The sequence below is a fragment of the Ptychodera flava genome, chromosome 1, assembly GCF_041260155.1.
Source record: "Ptychodera flava strain L36383 chromosome 1, AS_Pfla_20210202, whole genome shotgun sequence".
NCBI lineage: Eukaryota > Metazoa > Hemichordata > Enteropneusta > Ptychoderidae > Ptychodera > Ptychodera flava.
In genome coordinates this window covers 28,869,070-28,878,597 of record NC_091928.1, presented here as the reverse complement: position 1 = coordinate 28,878,597, position 9,528 = coordinate 28,869,070, and positions in this window count along the sequence as shown.

Below are 9,528 nucleotides of genomic sequence, written 5' to 3'. Positions count from 1 at the left end.
TCTATCTATCTATCTATCTATCTATCTATCTATCTATCTATCTATCTATCTATCTATCTATCTATCTATCTATCTATCTATCTATCTATCTATCTATCTATCTATCTGTCTGTCTGTCTGTCTGTCTGTCTGTCTGTCTGTCTGTCTGTCCGTCCGTCCGTCCGTCCGTCCGTCCGTCCGTCCGTCCGTCCGTCCGTCCGTCCATCCATCCATCCATCCATCCATCCATCCATCCATCCATCCATCCATCCATCCATCCATCCATCCATCTATCTATCTATCTATCTATCTATCTATCTATCTATCTATCTATCTATCTATCTGTCTGTCTATCTGTCTATCTGTCTGTCTATCTTACACAATATATTTTTCCCATTTGACAGGCCAGGGGAGTAGGCCTAGTTTATGATTTGGTCGTCACTGTGTTAATGACAAGTCTGGGGAAGTAAGCAGGTCGTCGAACTTTCAGAATTTGTGCCAAGTTCGTGGTATATAAGTGGCGACAACACAGATTTATCTTTCTAATCAAACCGATACTTATCTGGTTCAATCTGTACAAGGGTTTCACAAACTCGCTCTATTGTTGATTTTAAGCCCAGGATCGGTGACCTAAAAAAACCTCTGTTCCACATCGACTCTCCCGCAGGTGTTCAGATGACATTTGGCTCCTAGTCTGGAGTACACTTCAAGGTGAAGGGCACATAATTGTCTCGTATTTTACACACGTCGTCTTAGCTGCCACCCATTTGAATGAGATTTCATCGCGCTGGTGTCAAAATGAACCCGACTTTATTGAGAGAATAACACCAAAGTATCGTTTAAGGATTCATTAGCTGTAACTTTGGTCATTTTAAAAATTTTGTTTGTTCTGTGTATCATCTGCAGTTTCTGGTTTGAATCCCTGAGCCATAGAGAAATTCCTAATATTTAGCTCATAAATGTACCCTATATGAGTATAATCTGCATTGTTATTATTTAAATTTTGTATTCAGGTCCCGACTAGAATACATTTATCAACAATAACAATGGTCATTTCACATATACAGGCTGTGTTGGCAAGCAGGACACCGGGCATTGGTCATGATGATCGGATTATAGTAAAATTCTGTCGTTGACACATTGAAACACAGTAGTGAAAAATTAGTCAGCAGCTAATGTCCCTTTAACGTTTTCTGGCCACATTTTAAACTTGTGAACAAGTCTCCCACCGAATGTAATAAAGCGTGCGTGTATATATGACCCTGTGGTGGAGAGTGCAAACGGCATGAGCACGATTTCAAAAACTATAGATCGGTAATAGTTTTGCAGAACAGTAGGATGAATGGGGGAAAGTATATAGTGACCACGTGCCTTTTACAGGTTTCCGATCCTAAGGTATAAAGTGGATAAAATGAAATCTGCCCTCCGACTCGATTTGTCCCCTTCCTGCCCTAGCTTTTCTCTCTCCTCTCTCCGAAGTAGGAATACTTTCCGCTGGCTCTCCCTGCTGTATAACCATTCTACCCCCTTCCTCCGAAATCCCCGCGAAAAACAGCATTATATCGCCTGCCGAACCACCGGGACTTCGCAGTCGCCCGCTGATCATACGAAAGTATCAGCCAGCTGGGACAGAAACTGTGCTAATCCGCTTTTCCGAGAAATTTATAGCTTGCTAACAGCCTGTAGGATTGCCGCTGTGAACCGTTGTACAAATACGTGCTCCTCTCAAGGATTTGTGAAACATTTTTGATACAGAACTATCTATCAGTCTTAAAGAATGGTCCATTATAGCATGTGCCACACACTTAAGACCCTTAAACATTACAACTCAACTAATTTCACTGAACGTCTTCCAAGATTACGACCTTTTTCTCTGTGACGCATTCGAAAGGGACCAGTCAACATCTGTTAGACACCAGGGAGGTTGTATAGAATCCCGTAAATATTCGTCTTCTAAAATTCTGCTCGTATGCGTCACGGTTGCCGGCCAGTCTTTACAGCGTCTGTTCGAGCCTAAATCGGAGGCCTAATGAACTCTCAATGAACTCTAAAATGCCAATGACAGTTCGGCCGGTCCAGTCAGATTACTCAAACTGGCCGGTATCCCATGATCGGGCCGATAAGTCAAAATCAATTTTCTTGGCGACTTACCTCTTTGGGTGTCCTCTTTCAGGTTCGTTCAAATTATTTGATAAACTAGAAATAGTTTGACAGGAGCCTGCTCCGCTTCGGAACGTACACGTTCGCTCAAACTTTCCTGTATGAAACATTCGACTATTCTCTTACGCAATAAATAATAAAATTCATGGGTCACCGTGCAAAGTGTGTTACCATAGTAACCAATTACCGGATATTTACAGAATCACATTCAAAATGGCCACCATCGCTGTGTTAACTCCCTTGGTAAAAATACAATTTTCGATTTCCGAAAAACTAAGACGGTCAAAAATTGGTTTTGGTCTTTTTACTCCAATCTTAAAGTGAAACCCCACAGGTGGTAGATAGAAACAGAATTGTAAAAAATGGAGAGTCCGTATATCTATCTCCAAGGTGTTTTATATCCTAAATTTAAGGCTGAAAGGGGTCCCGGTCGATTTCGGAGAATTAGCGCTTTTTTTGGTCGGTCAGTGACCAAGGAAATATTCAAAATTCCTTTGACTTTAAATGTGTATTTAATGTAAATTGATCATGGTTGTTGACAGAAAAATGATCACACATTCTTTATTTACGTTTGTAGCTTATCTGCTCAAACCAAACTTATTAATCAAAAGATGGAAATATCTGAAACCTTTCACAACAACCATGTCTTTTTTTTTGTTATTGGGATGTGTATAGAATTTAAAGTCTTGTTTAAGTGACTTTCATTTCAACTTACGAGCGACGGCTCCCTATAGACAGGAAAGAAACTCAATACCAGTTTGCCAATTGCGCAAGATTGGTATAAAAAAGAGATACTCCCACAGAACTTTCTGAATAAGAAAGCTTTCATTACTTTCTCTCAAAATGACCAATCTTAATTTTCTGAAGGAAAAAGAATAACGTTCATTTTGAGTCTGCCAAGTCCACAGGAAACTCAAATCTTAATCTTGTCTGGACATCTGGAACATCTGTGAAATTCCCCGGATGTTCGTCACTGTCGACGTCAATACCCACAGCGTGATGTTAAGTACAAGTTAAAAAGCATAAATAAGCGCTTCTTGAAACCAGGCGACCCTAAACTTTCCTACCAGTATTTTCTCGGATCTGGAATTTTTCTCCGCATTGCTAAACGTCTGACGCATGCAGCGTGCCCTTGAAGATGTCTTATATGGAAGTGTGAGGAGGCATGCTATGTGTGCGTTTTGACCTCGTGTACGTGTGAAAATCACGTGTGGCATATCTTTGCGTTTCACTGGAATTCTATCTCTAACAGTGACGTCTACTTTCATGTAGATGACGAACATAATATTTTGATGATTTGTGATTTCAATCCTCAGTCATTAAGACAACAATAGCCACCTGCATAATTACTGTGAGAATATCTCGTTTGTAAAATTTATCGAGTTAATGAAAAATCGGGATAAGTAGGTGATTCCTAGGCTCGCCAAATAAATTCACCGTGGTATGAATAAGAGCAAGATACCAGAGAGACCACAAGAGCGATAAGTACTTTGCTGTGAGTGCGTCCGTCTTGTTGTAGATTGTTTTTCTGTAGTTTGCAATTTTTACTGCTGTTGTCGTAACCTTTGACCCTTCAAAAACACTTACTTTTTTTTTGTTCCGTGTATTACGAAAGGCTGGTGGCGTATGTTATATACGCAATAGATCACTGCTTTGGCATTTCTTTACATTTGATGACCAGTCGTCCCGTTTAATTGTATATTGTCTTCATCCACCACTCTACAGACGCAGTGCCAGGCAGAGCTATAAATTACCCTTTCAGTTGATGAATGAGATTCAGTGAAAGTAAACTGCGCCTCGCATAATACCCTCCTTTGATCTTGACTCCAGCACCCCACCAATTGCATAATGATGCATCCTTACCATACCCATCGCACAGTGGTGCATCCTTACCGCACAACTAAGATTTTCGTGCTCTCAAGTTGTCACTCTGATTTCTTGTCTGGACTTTGGTGTGAGTGATTTTTATGACAAATGAAATCACACGGTGAGTATATGTTTATGTGCCCTACTTGACACAATGCATAAATAATTCTTGATACTCAAAAACAAACAGACAAACATTCAAACACACAAACACCCCTCAAGCAAACCAATAAAAAGCCAAAAGCAAAAAACAAAAACGAACGCTCACATTCGCGGTTTAACAGCCAAACAATTGGCGGCAACCGCAAGCGATAAATCTACACACAGTTGTGATTAATGCCGTCGTTTATCGCCATAAACCCCGATTATCCTTTTAAATCAAAACACAGAAACCACGAGCGGTATTTTATGCGTCGGTGTTACCGAACCTGACCCTGTAATAGCTGGCAGGACTTCGTTGACTACTTCTTCCGAATATAGCGAGTTTCGCCTACGCGGTAAAACACAGGGAAAACTGCAAGGATTGTCACATGGATTACAGCCAGGCCCTGGACATACCATATCCTCGCTGGGGAAGACATAAATTTCCTCCGAAACTTCCCCGACACATTTTTTCATGATTTGAACAGTGTCCGTAGCTTGACCTGACGAAGTCATGAAAACTGGAATTTTGGACGATATTTGATTTTTACAATTCTTCGCATTTTTGTCATGCAATCGGAACCGATATCAGAGCTTTTGTCTTTTTTCTTTGGCATTGCTTACAACTTGTTGAAATTCCCCTGCTTCGGAATCCGATTATAGCAACGGCAAACAACAGCGCTTCCTCGGGTCAAATACAGGTCAAGTCGTAAAGTACTATAAGTGCGTTTCTAGGTGAGGTGTTCCCACAGCGATGGAGATTTGGATGTCATTTTTATAACATTCGCGTCACTTCAAGTTTCCGTAAAAATTCACAGGCAACCGGAAGGCCTGACATATACCGTTTAACCCTTTGAGCGCCAAAGTCAATTTCTGCCGCCTTGATAAAATATAACTAATTAATTTTTGTTCAGATTTTACCAAATTTTGATCAAAAACTGTAGCCAATAAAAAATAATGTCCATTTGGTTCAAAATTATCAAGAAAACTACAGAAAATATCACAAAAATTGGTAAAATGTCGCACTAAAATTTTGGAGGGAAAAAATTACAACACTCAAAGGGTTAACCAACGGTCAGGCTGTGGGAGCAGGTCTATACTACAGCCAGGATCGTGAATATTTGCTTGTCACTCTTGACTATATCGGCACTGCAGCTGCAGTCGAAATTCCACGAGAGGGCAAAGGATGTTAAACGCTCCCGGTTCCGGCAACCGTTGTGTCAATATGCGCACCTACCACTTATTGAAATCCCTTGCATTGTCTCCGTAAAGGGCAGCGGGAAGTGATTTCCCAACACCTGCCGTATAACAGTAACGGTTGCACGCAATTTGGTGATTTTTTCGCCCTACCTTCCTCGTAGCAATGGCAGAATTGATATAAGGGTATCTTTTTATACTCCGATTTCGCAATCGATGGAAACCGCCAGTCACATGTTGTCATACATAACACGCGTGTTGAACAGTGTTAAAACAAAAGTGAATCCTAATTTTCCAGGTAACAATCAGTGAGAAATGACAAGAAAATTAACATATGCAAATGAGCAGTTTCTTGTCACTTTTATGTAATAAAAATATTACATCGTAAAATGTATCATGTATGTAATATGTATCAGTGCTATGAGTCAATGTCCACCTTGTATCATCTTAGGTTCTCGCCATAAGTCAAATTATTTCATGCCAATCGTGCAGGCCTATCGTGTAATGTGCCGACCTACGATGTACGGACCTAACGGGTCTAAAATGTCTAACGTCTATATATCATTTTAGGATCTAAAGTCATATTCTATCATGCCCTAACGTGTCTAAAATGTCTAATGTGCAGACTTTTAATGTGTATAGCCATCAGGTGCCGCCAACTGGTAAATTTCATCAATTTCGTAAAATCATCACAAAAGATGTTTTAAGGCTAATATACCAATTTTATTTTTGACCTTGACCTAAAATTCGGAGGGGAAAGTAGAGCTGTTCGTAACTGCCCTCCCACTGGCTTACACGGAAATTGTGCCCTCCCACTGACATTTGATGCCCACTGCCCTCCAGTATTCAGAGTATTTATGGTCTGCCCGTTCCCCACTCCCCACAACAATTCAAGCTCCCCACTGCCCTCTCCCCACTACTTAAATTCCCCGTTGCCCACTAGATACCCACTAGACAACCCAAATCAACACAAAACCGTGCGAGCGGCTAGCAGTATACCTTGGAACATTGCTCTCCTCTTCCTCAACTTCAATCAACTACGGTTTCCCCTCCCTCTACGTATTTTCGGGTACCCACTGTCAAACATTTTCTCCCCGCCCACTGAAAATAATGAAATTTCTTTCCCGCCCACAGTAAATATCGATTTTTTCTACCCTCCCGCTGATTAGTTTTAAAATTTGCCCGCCCGCTGAAAAACTGCGCACGAACACCTTTTTGCACGAACAGCTTAGTTGGCAGCACCTGAGCCATGCACGTTTGGCGTACACGTTTAGGTTCTATAATGCAAATCGCATACAATTGCCTATAGCACGTTAGCTTCAAAAGAGTCAATCATACATTTTCGCCAACTACTGGCCATAGCTGATAGACAGAGGACAATGGAGAGATTCCTGGTGGGTGGGGGACAAAGTAATTGGTGGGATGGGATATTTTTAGAATTGGGACGTCAGGCCACCTGTGAACGTAGGCACACATATATACAAACATCCGTAAACGCTCTCACAAGCCAAAATTAGCGGGGAACTTGCAAGAGTTTTCTTCATACATGGCTTAGGCAGCACGCGCTTTGAGATCGAAACAGTTAAAACTTTGCCCAAACTTTCTGAAAGAAAACTTTGAACCATCCCCTTTCGAAATAAAAATCAGGGTTCACAGTGTGCTCGTGAAATACCCACTATTTTTCGACACTTAAAATTGAACATAGCCGACATCGCTGTGCAACGCTAAGGGGGAGCATTAAACTGGCGACTCTCACAAAGATAACCAGCGAAAACTTTACTTTGAGTATCGAGAGAACCCCCCCCCCCCACTTCAAAGTAGTATACCAAAGGAGCTTTTTTAAAAGTTTGAGAGTCCGAAAGTCTGAACCCGAGGGACGTTCTACCTGAGCTTGTTAGTCTCTATAGGGTCTATGGACATTATGAATACAGTCAGTCAATCGTTGAATTAAGCCAGGCCCGTCGAAGCTAAAACGAGTTACCGATCAATCATGCAACTACAGCAACTACAACACTGGAAAGACATAAACTTTTACTGTTAGATTTACAAAGTCTCACTGACAGCGATCACCGCAAACCCTGAACTGCTTGCCCTGTATGAAAATAATCACCATCGCTGTGAGTGTGACGACCTGTATTTTGCATGCACGTCACAAATAGCGACACTGCGACGTCTGGATCAAGTGGTACCGCATGGCTTTGGTTGCAAGTCATTAACCCTTAATTTGTTGTATTTTGGATTTTGGCAGTGATGATCTCAGCGTAATGAGCGTCGAGTCGTAAAATCCCGTGTGACTTTTTTTAAATTGTATAGCACAGTATCAGTAACCTTGAAGTAAACGTCATTCTATCTTAGATAAACACTCAGTTACAGTGTTTATCATCAGTGTAGTATCACCATCGATTCAATTCTCTCTCTCTCTACAGTGTTTATCATCAGTTTAGTATCACCGTCGATTCAATTCTCTCTCTCTCTCTCTCTCTCTCTCTCTCTCTCTCTCTCTCTCTCTCTCTCTCTCTCTCTCTCTCTCTCTCTCTCTATGTGTGTTTGAGTGTTTGTATGTATAGATGTGGGTGCATGTACATGTATGTATATGTATGTATGTATGTATGTATGTATGTATGTATGTATGTATGTATGTATGTATGTATGTATGTGTCTGTGGGTCTCTGTTTCTGTGAGTGTGTCTATACAAATATTTATATAAATATATTAACACCACATTGTCAGACATAGGTACATTGTGCATAAATATGTCCCTATACAAATATATGCATTCATTTATATATACATCGGAGAGAGAGAGAGAGAGAGAGAGAGAGAGAGAGAGAGAGAGAGAGAGAGAGAGAGAGAGAGAGAGAGAGAGAATACCATGTTTGAATCGACGATTTGCTCATATGATTTACTTTAAACAGCTTATTTCACACCGGTGATTGCAAAATATCAAAGTCTCTCATATGGCCAGGGCTTTTACCTGCGTCACGATTCTGACGATGACACGCACGAATCCTCTGGACGTAACGCCTTGGCTTAGCGCTGTTGCCGCGACAGCAGAGCTAGCTCGAGGCGTCACAGACAAGACATCGGAGCGGCCACATTCGATTGACCACCATCCGTTTCTAGTACGGTATTCAATGAAACTGTCCGCAGACGTGACAGGAATTTTCAATTGGGTATTCGTATTTTCCTTCTGGGGACGGTTCATATAGTATGTTTTATACGAACTTCGTGAATCACTTATTTTGATATTCTTCAATTTGAACATGATCAGAAAGGCCAACATTCACTGCTCTGATATTAAATATTAATATTGTCCTTTTTATTAAAATTTTCGCGCAGACTTAACAGTATATTGCACCTGCTTTTTGGTTTAATTTTTCGTTTAATTTTTTCCACATCAATTGCCGCTCAAGACACCATTTCGCTTTGTTAACGGAGACGGAACTATCATCTAAAAATCCCGTATTCAACTAAAATGTGGAAGTGAGACACGCGAACCAGCGTGTCAAATTGAGAGACAATCATTTAAGTAGGCAATTGCTAATGAGTCATGACATATTTACGAGTTTAATAATACATCTACACCTGTATACCGAACTGATGGAAAACAGTCATGTCTATTTCACTTCTTTCCTCCGTCTCGTCCTTTGCAAAGAGAGCGCACGGTGCCAGAGATATATCCCATAATTCTCTTTGATTTGTACCGGCGGAGATTTCCTTATGTTAAGCCGGGGCATGTCCCCCATATGCAGAGAAATGAAATGACTTGTTTAGTGAACCATACTTTGAAGGGCTTCGATTTTCTCATTTCTCGAGCTCATTTTGAATTGTACTATAATTCACAAGAAACTGGGACAGCTCGTGACATCTGGTTGAAACAAACAAACGAAAAGTATTTATTCTTCTCTCCCCGAAGACTTGACCACAGAAACCTACATGTTAACAGTGAAGTGAAAATTATTTTCTCAGCTGGGCCGTGATTGTCAGGGCGCATGCGAAACTTGGTTTTGGCTTCTTTGTGGCTTCCTCGACCCTTTGGCCCGGATGTCTAAACACACATGTAATTTTATTATGAAAAGATAGTGGCTTTATGTTTCAACTTTATGTTAAAATTGAGATAACAAAAAGTCGTTGGAAAGCTAGTCTAGGTTGGTACAAATCAGAGAGGCCTATGGGTAATCTTCT